General features: G+C 46.1%; 1 protein-coding gene across 1 annotated transcript in view; it reads right to left on the reverse strand.

The window, feature by feature from the left end:
• CEBPZOS (CEBPZ opposite strand) overlaps positions 1 to 650 on the reverse strand; it is a 21,646-nt gene extending 20,996 nt beyond the window's left edge. Inside the window, exon 1 of the mRNA XM_023516647.1 lies at positions 633 to 650. The gene's annotated coding sequence lies outside the window, so the exon portion shown is untranslated. The remainder of the gene's footprint in view (positions 1 to 632) is intronic.
• Between the last annotated feature and the right edge of the window lie 7,020 nt (positions 651 to 7,670).

A 7,670-nucleotide genomic window follows, 5' to 3' on the forward strand; every position in this document is an offset into this window, starting at 1 on the left:
AAAAAAAAAAAAAAACGAAGCAGTCTCGGCCGAGTCCAAGGCAGGGCTGCGTGACCCGGGGTGCACAGGCTCAAGACACACGTGCAACGCTGCGCGCCGCGCTGTTACCAGGCCGCTTCCCCGCGCGGATGGGCCCTCCTCCGCGCAGCAAGACCAAGACACGATTCCAGACAGCAGGGTCCCAGTCAGGCCTGGAATAAGGTTTCTCGGCACGACCTCGCTGGGTCTCAACTAACAGCAGCGGTTTCTTACAGGTTCCCAGGGTCAGGAACCAAGCGGAGGCCGGGGGCAGCAGCTCTGGGCTGGTTACCACGTTCCCCAGCCCCTGCTCCCCCGGTGACCCCGCTGTCCCCGCTGTCCCCGAGCGCCCCAGGCCCCCGGGTCCGGCTTGCAGCCAACAAGCGCGAGCAGGGCGGGCAGCACGGGCAGCACCACCCCGGCCTCCCAGCCAAGATCGCCAAGGGACCCGGAAAGGCTCGCCTGCGGCGAACTGGAGACAGTAACACTCCAGTGTTCTCTGCACGACCCCAGAACCTAGTGAACGTCTCCCCAAGATAAAAGCCCTCCCTACTCGCCCAACCGGGAAGGCCCCAGTTGAGCCACAGTGCGCGAGTCGAGCGCAGAAGCCTTACCTGACGCGCGGGCGGGGATGCGCATGCGCGGGGATGAGCGGCGCTCCGCCCCTCCCGCCGGCTTAATTAACCATTTAGTGGGCACTGACTCGGAGCCCCGCCGACTGTGGCCTACACACGTTAGTTTAGTTAATCCTCACAATTTACCTACAAAATAGGTGCTGTGAGTAAACCACTTTAAGCGAGGAGGAGGCTTGGCGTCTGTGGCTCAAGTGGCTAAGGAGCCAGCCACATACACCTAAGGTGGAGGGTTCGAATCCAGCCTGGAGGGTAAACAACAATGAGGGCTGCAACCAAAAAAAAAAATAGCCCGGCGTTGTGGCGGGTGCCTGTGGTCCCAGCTACTTGGGAGGCTGAGGCAGGAGACCTGCCCAAGAGTTGGAGGTTGCTGTTAGCTGTGATGCCACGGTACTCTACCCAGGGGGACAGCTTGAGGCTCTGTCTCAAAAAAAAAAAAAAAAAAGAGAGGACGAGCAGGGGTGCGGCCTTTGGCTCTGTAGGTAAGGCGCTGGCCCCATATACCAAGGGTGGTGGGTTCAAATCCTTCCCCAGCCAAATTGCAACAACAACAACAAAAATAAATTGTCATTTGATCTTTGATAAGCCTATCAAAAATAAAAATTGGGGGAAAGATTCCCTGTTTAACAAATGGTGCTGGGAGAATTGGCTGGCGACTTAACCAGTGTGATGTAAGTGTTCCTAACTCTATATGCAATCAGCACGTTGTACCCCATAAATGCATTAATGTATACATGATCTATGTGTTTATGATTTAATAAAAAAAGAGAGAGAGAGACAGGAAGGACAAGCACAGACAGCTAGCGAAAGAGACAGACCTTGGGTTTGAACCCAGAATGCTGATGATCAAGCCTGTGCTGGATTGTCTTTCTACACCCCACAACCCAAAGTGTGAGCCTCAGAGCATGACCGACTCAGGCATAACCTGAAAACTTGCTAGCTCTGCAGACCTACTGAATCAGAATCTGCATTTTAGCCAAATCCCTAGACAATCAGTTTGTGAATTAACATTGAGAAGCACTGCCTGTGCTGCCCACTAGGTAAGCCCAGCAAGAGGAGAATGACCAAAAGGGCAGGAGAGGGAGGAGAAAGGGAGATAAAGGTCTATCCCGGTGCCTCGGTGCCTCGTGCAAGACAAAGCCTAGAATACCCAAACAGGCACAGATCTACCTTCACTGAAGTTCCAGTCTGGGGAGTGGGGAGTGGATAGTGTGTAAATGTATCCACAAACTACTGATGGAGAGTAACACTGAAGGATCCGTGAATGTTTTAGAGAAGGGGTGATAGAGCTGACTTTGCCAAAGCCAGGAAAAGAAAGTGCCTCTGTCGGGCGCTCAGTGACCACCCCAATTTTCATATCCCGCCCACCCCCATAGTCCAGGCTATGTGTTCGTTTACACAACTAACCTATTAAAATTTGAGAAATGTGGAGGCAAAGACCATATGCATTTAAAGCATGTCATTAGTCAAGACGGCTCAGATCTACACAGATCCAGTACCCCAAACAATCTCTTCCACTATATCAATTCCGCCAGAGCCTCTTAAAGTTTGGGCTTTGTACATTGGCTCTATAAAAACTGTCTCTGCTTGAACCTCCATTCTGTTTAATATTATATATTTGACTTCCTGTCAGACTTTTCTCATACAGTCTCATCCTGCACCATGTTGCTTTTTATTTGTTATTGTTTTTGCTGTCATAACTTTTTTCTCAAAACTTTTCAGAACTCTATCCCCGGGCATCACCTACACCAGGGTCCCCTTTCCATCCAACTGGGACACCCACAGTCTTTTTATTTCATTTTTCCTTTTTTTTATTTTCTGCTAAGACTAGTCAAGCACAGTAGTAAGAAGGGGAAAATGAGTAAAACATGCACAGTCTTTAAAAATGTATTCCCAGGGCAGCACCTGTGGCTCAGTGAGTAGGGCACTGGCCCCATAGACCAAGGTTTGAACCCAGCCCCGACCAAACTGCAACAAAAAAATAGCCAGGCATTGTGGTGGGCACCTATCGTTCCAGGCACTCGGGAGGCTGAGGCAAGAGAATCGCCTAAGTCAAAGAGCTGGAGGTTGCTGTGAGCTGTGATGCCACAGCACTCCAAGGGCAACAAAGTGAGACTCGGTCTCAAAAAATATATATATATTCCCATTCAAAGATTCACCCATAATAAATACTTTTCATATTAAAAGCAACCACCATGCTTTCCATTAAACATTTTATAAATTATCAGTCAAGACTGTGGTTCCCACCCCCCACGCTGCAGACTGGTTGGTGCCTTCTTAGGAAGCAAGCTGCCCACAGGTGAGCAGTGAGCCAGGTAGCAGAGCTTCAGCCGTATTTACAGCTGCTCCCCATCACTGCATCACTGCCTGAGCTCCACCTCCTGTCACTCCCCAGCAGCATTAGTCTCACAGGAGCTCAAACCCATCTGAAGGATGTAGGCTGTGTGCTTCTTATGAGAATCTAATGCACTTGCCCCACCCCATCTGTGGAAAAATTGTCTTCTGTGAAACCAGTCCTTGGTGGCCAAAAGGTTAGGGACTGCTTAGTTAAGACACTATTCTGTGTCTCGAGCTTCCAGACCTGTCTTTGTTCACTCAGAATGCTATAACAAAATGTCAAAACCTGGTTATTTATAATCTACAGAAATGTATTTCCCATAGTTCTGACAGATAAGAAGCCCCAAATCAGGGCAGAAGCAGATTTGGTGTCTGGTTAGAGCCAGCTTCCAGGTTTCTGAGATGGTGCCTTCTTCCTGTGTCCTCACGGTGGAAGGGGTGGAGATCTCTCTCTCTGGGGTCTCTTTTATAAGGGCACTAATCCCATTTATGAGGATGCTCACTCATGACCTAGTCACCTCCTAATACCAACACCCTGGGAATTTCACCATATGGAATATAAATTTGGGGAGGACTCAGATATTTAGACTGTAGCGAGGCTCTTGTTTACATTAGTTTGAAATACCTGAGCATCAGTGTTAAAAGTACCAATATGACAAAGCAAAATGAAAAGGTCATTGGAATGGTTGAGAATGAAAAAAATTTCTAAAAACTTTTAAAATGTGGATAACAAAGATGGAAAAAATCATCTAGAAATGTAACTATTTCTGCTAGAGAGTAAACATAGAGTAGATTATTAGTCAAAGAGGGAATTTTCTAGTATTGCAGAAAACTTGACATGTTCATACGTATTTTTTCCATATCCTAGTCCCCACTATAGATTTCACAAACACATTTTAAGGCAAGGTACATTTGGCCATAAGATTTAGGCCGAGGGCTAAAAGGGTCGGCTCTAGTAGGAACTCTTATTCTGTTCTTTGGGGGCAGTGCATTTCTGGCCCCAGTCTTCTGTAGTGGCCATAGGTGAAAAGGCTCTCCGTATTAACAAGTGTAAAAGTTTGCTGTCTCTTCTTTCATTCCATCTCAAAGAAAGGGGAGTTAGTCAACCTGGCAGGAATTCTCAAGGCAAAGCTCTTTCATTTCCCTGACATGAGACAGTGGAAATTAGTCTCTAATGAGCCTTTGCTGCTAGATGTTACTAGTCAGTGGGGGCCAAGGTCTTGGAAATGGCTGAGCCTCCCTGCAGAAGACCACAGTACACAGGGCAGTGTAGAGCCATGGGCTCTGTCCCTGAAGAAGGGATGATGTAGGCAACATAGGACTCACTCCTGTTGTCCCAGTGGCCAGGCACTGTGACTAGCATTATAACAAAGTGCTCCTCTACCACCTTCATTTTAGAAAGTGAGGGGGCTCAGGACATACCACCCTAAAACATGGCACCTTGGCATTTGAGAAAACACCAGAAGCAGGAAGGTCACTCTCACCTTCCCGCCACCCCCTATCTGCCCTTGTCCCCTGGAGCAGGTCATAAAACCTGGGGAGGATTTTCTGACCTCCCTTAAAGCTGGTGGGTCATAAGCGCTCATTCAAGAGCTGCTCTCCATGGACCTGTAGAAAAGGAGCATTCTTCTCTCTGAAGACACAGAGTCACAGAAAAGACTTGGAACAAAGGCCTTGCTAAATTTCTCTGGAGAGATTCCAAGGTAAATTTTAATCCTGAACCACACTGGGAAGTTGCACATCTCTTGGAAAGAAAAAGCACAACTTCATCCTGAAGGGGGCCTGCTAGGTAGGAAGGAAAACAGATTAGGAGGGGCTGAGTCACCTGCTCTCCAAACCATCCCTGTGGCTTGCAGGCTCACAGGCGTCCTGTGCTACTTAACCGATTTCAAACACCCTAGATATTTTTGTTTAATGTTTTCTCTTTCTCTCTCTCTTTCTTCTTTTTTTTTGGGTGGGGGGTGCACGGTTGTCCCTAGCCTAAAAAAAGGAAAGAGGGCAAGAGGAATGATTTCTTTAATTCCAAGGAAAGGAACTTTGAATAAGCATCCCTTGCAGCTGCCCCCAGGCAGGAGCCAGGACACAGCTGGCGAAGTCTAAGAGGTCTGCAACCATTTATCCCCAAAGTAGGGAAGGTTCAGGAGCAGAACAGGAAGCTGGGGCTTTTCACATAACATGTGACCCACCTGCACTCATCCATAGGATGGGCAAATATACCACACAATATGTGTTAATTTTGCAACTATTTATTCTGTGCCCCACCCCATCATGCATGCCAGACAATTAAGAGTTGAGTATGTCAAACTATAAGGTTAATAGGTTGACTTAAGCCTTGGAAGACTAATAAGAATCAGAGCTCACATTACCAATCCCAGAGAGCCTGACAAATCCTCCTATAATTACAGGCATTAGTGTCAGAGCAGGACCCAGCCCGCTGTCTTTTTAAATGTTTTACTCCCAAAAGCTAGTAAACAACAACCATGTTTGGATTAATGTTGTAAATTCTACCTTACCCAAGGGAAACAAAGACTCTCTATAATCTTAGAGGGGATTATCCCACTAAACTGATTGGCAGAGAATCCAGTCCTACTCTTCTTTTTTTTGAAAGGGAGATTCTTAAATACACCTTCCCAGCTACAGTGAATGTCATTTCATCATTATGTAAGGTAATAGGTCTTCAAATGGGAGGGGTATATGAAAACAAGAAAGTATTAGGATACTCAGATATTGTGATTTTTTCTTTCACAAACCAGTTTTATTGAATTTTTAAAAATAAATATTGATAAATATAACCAATCCCAGATACCTGTTTCTAGCCTAGAACCCTCTCTGGTCAGTTTTTTCCCTTCTGTAAAATGGTATCATAAAAAGCTGCTTTCAGCCAGGTGTCATACCTGTAATCCCAGCTTATTGGGAAATTGAAGCAGGGAGGATTGCTTGAGGCCAGGAGGCTAAGAGACCAGCCTGGGCAACATAACGAGGCCCTGTCTCTCCAGAAAATTTAAAAATTAGCCAGTTATGGTGGTACACACCTGTAGTCCCAGCTACTCGGGAGGCTGAGCAAGAGGATCACTCAAGCCCAGGAGTTTGAGGTGGCTGTAGCTGTGATGCCACCACTGCACTCCAGCCTGGGCAGCACAGCTAGTCTTTCACATCCACTGCCTGCCTCAGTAAAATACTTTCTGTTAACATAGAAAATTCTGTCAATTCTAAGACGTATGTTTCAACGTTTACATTTCTAAAAATGGATTGCATCTTATAATCAGTGTATACCTTGAATATAGTGCTTGTCCCAAAATTCCATTATTAAATAACACGTCTAGAACCCAGGAAATAATATTTCCTTCGTGGCCATAAAAACCTCTCTCTTAAGAAGGTAAGAATTTTTTTTTTTCCCAGTGAAAAGCCCGTGGCCTTGTTTCTTGTAGCAAGTAAAGCACCAAAGAATGCACGGGCACTAACAAGGAAATCCACCACCTCTGTAATCTCACTCTGCTTTTTGGCCTGAGTTGTACTGCCTGAGTTCCAATCCCTGCTCCTCCAAGAGCTCAAGAAGTCACTTAGCCCCTCTAGGCCTCCATTAACAAAACTGTAAGGTGATCACAAAGTAACACTCATTTCATCCGGCCTGTATGAAGTTATATCAAATCATCTAAGTAATCTTACCAGTGTGGCAGAGGATGTGGCAGAGGCAAGTGCTCAGTAATATTCATTATTATTACCTTTTAACAGATATATAAATGACTATACAGCTAGGTAAGTATGCCTGACTAGGGGCTAACTTAACTGGTTAGCACTGGTTTAGGGAAAGGCAAATACAGTAAAACAAACAAACAAAACTGTGTTCTTAGGGTTTGAGAACAAGAAATGGAAGAGAGAAAAGGAGAATGACATGGAAAAGAGAATGGGAAATAAAATGAGGAGAAACGTGCAGTGTATTTTATGGCAATTTGACTTAAGAAGAAGCCAAAGACTAATTTTTGACCCAGAGAACGTTCTAGATAAGATGGACCCTGAACTGCTGTCACCAAAAGAGAGAGATTCTGACAATTCAGTGGTTCAAACAAGATAACCAACTCTAGTTACAAAAAGAGGTTTGGTCTACAGTGAGGGGCTGTCCAGTAAGCCAGGTTTCCTCTGTCTTTCTGGTCTACCATCCCCTGGAGTGCTATTTTTCTCTGAATTAGCCAGTCTGGGTGGCCAGCCCCAAGTCTGTCGTCCAGGTGTGGGAAAGGAAATATTGAAGACTGGAGAGCTGTCAACTCCCTGTTCTAAGGACATATCTAAGGACCCCATAGTTGCACATGTCACTTCTGCTTACTGTCTACTAATTGTAGGGCCAACAGGAGGCTGCAAGGAAGATGAGAACTGCAGGCCGACTCACCCAAAGGAGAAAGGGAGAGAGGCTGCGGGGAAAGACTCTGCCCTAGAGAGAGAGTTTGACCAGCGGGGAACGGAGCTCAACGGACTGGAGACGCCACCACACTGTGTGCTCATCTTCACAAAGTCTTTCCCATAAACCACACAACCATAGGGTTTAATAGGCACAGAAGAACAGCTGTCTTCTGTGAATCTCCATTTGACGTAAACTTTTAGAGGTACGTTATGATTAGCTCAGAGTAACACAACTAGTAAATGGCAGAGCCAGGATTCAAACTCAGGTCTTTAGATGTTCAACTCTAT

This window comes from Otolemur garnettii, unplaced genomic scaffold, assembly GCF_000181295.1.
Source record: "Otolemur garnettii isolate 467f Iridium unplaced genomic scaffold, OtoGar3 scaffold00095, whole genome shotgun sequence".
Lineage (NCBI taxonomy): Eukaryota > Metazoa > Chordata > Mammalia > Primates > Galagidae > Otolemur > Otolemur garnettii.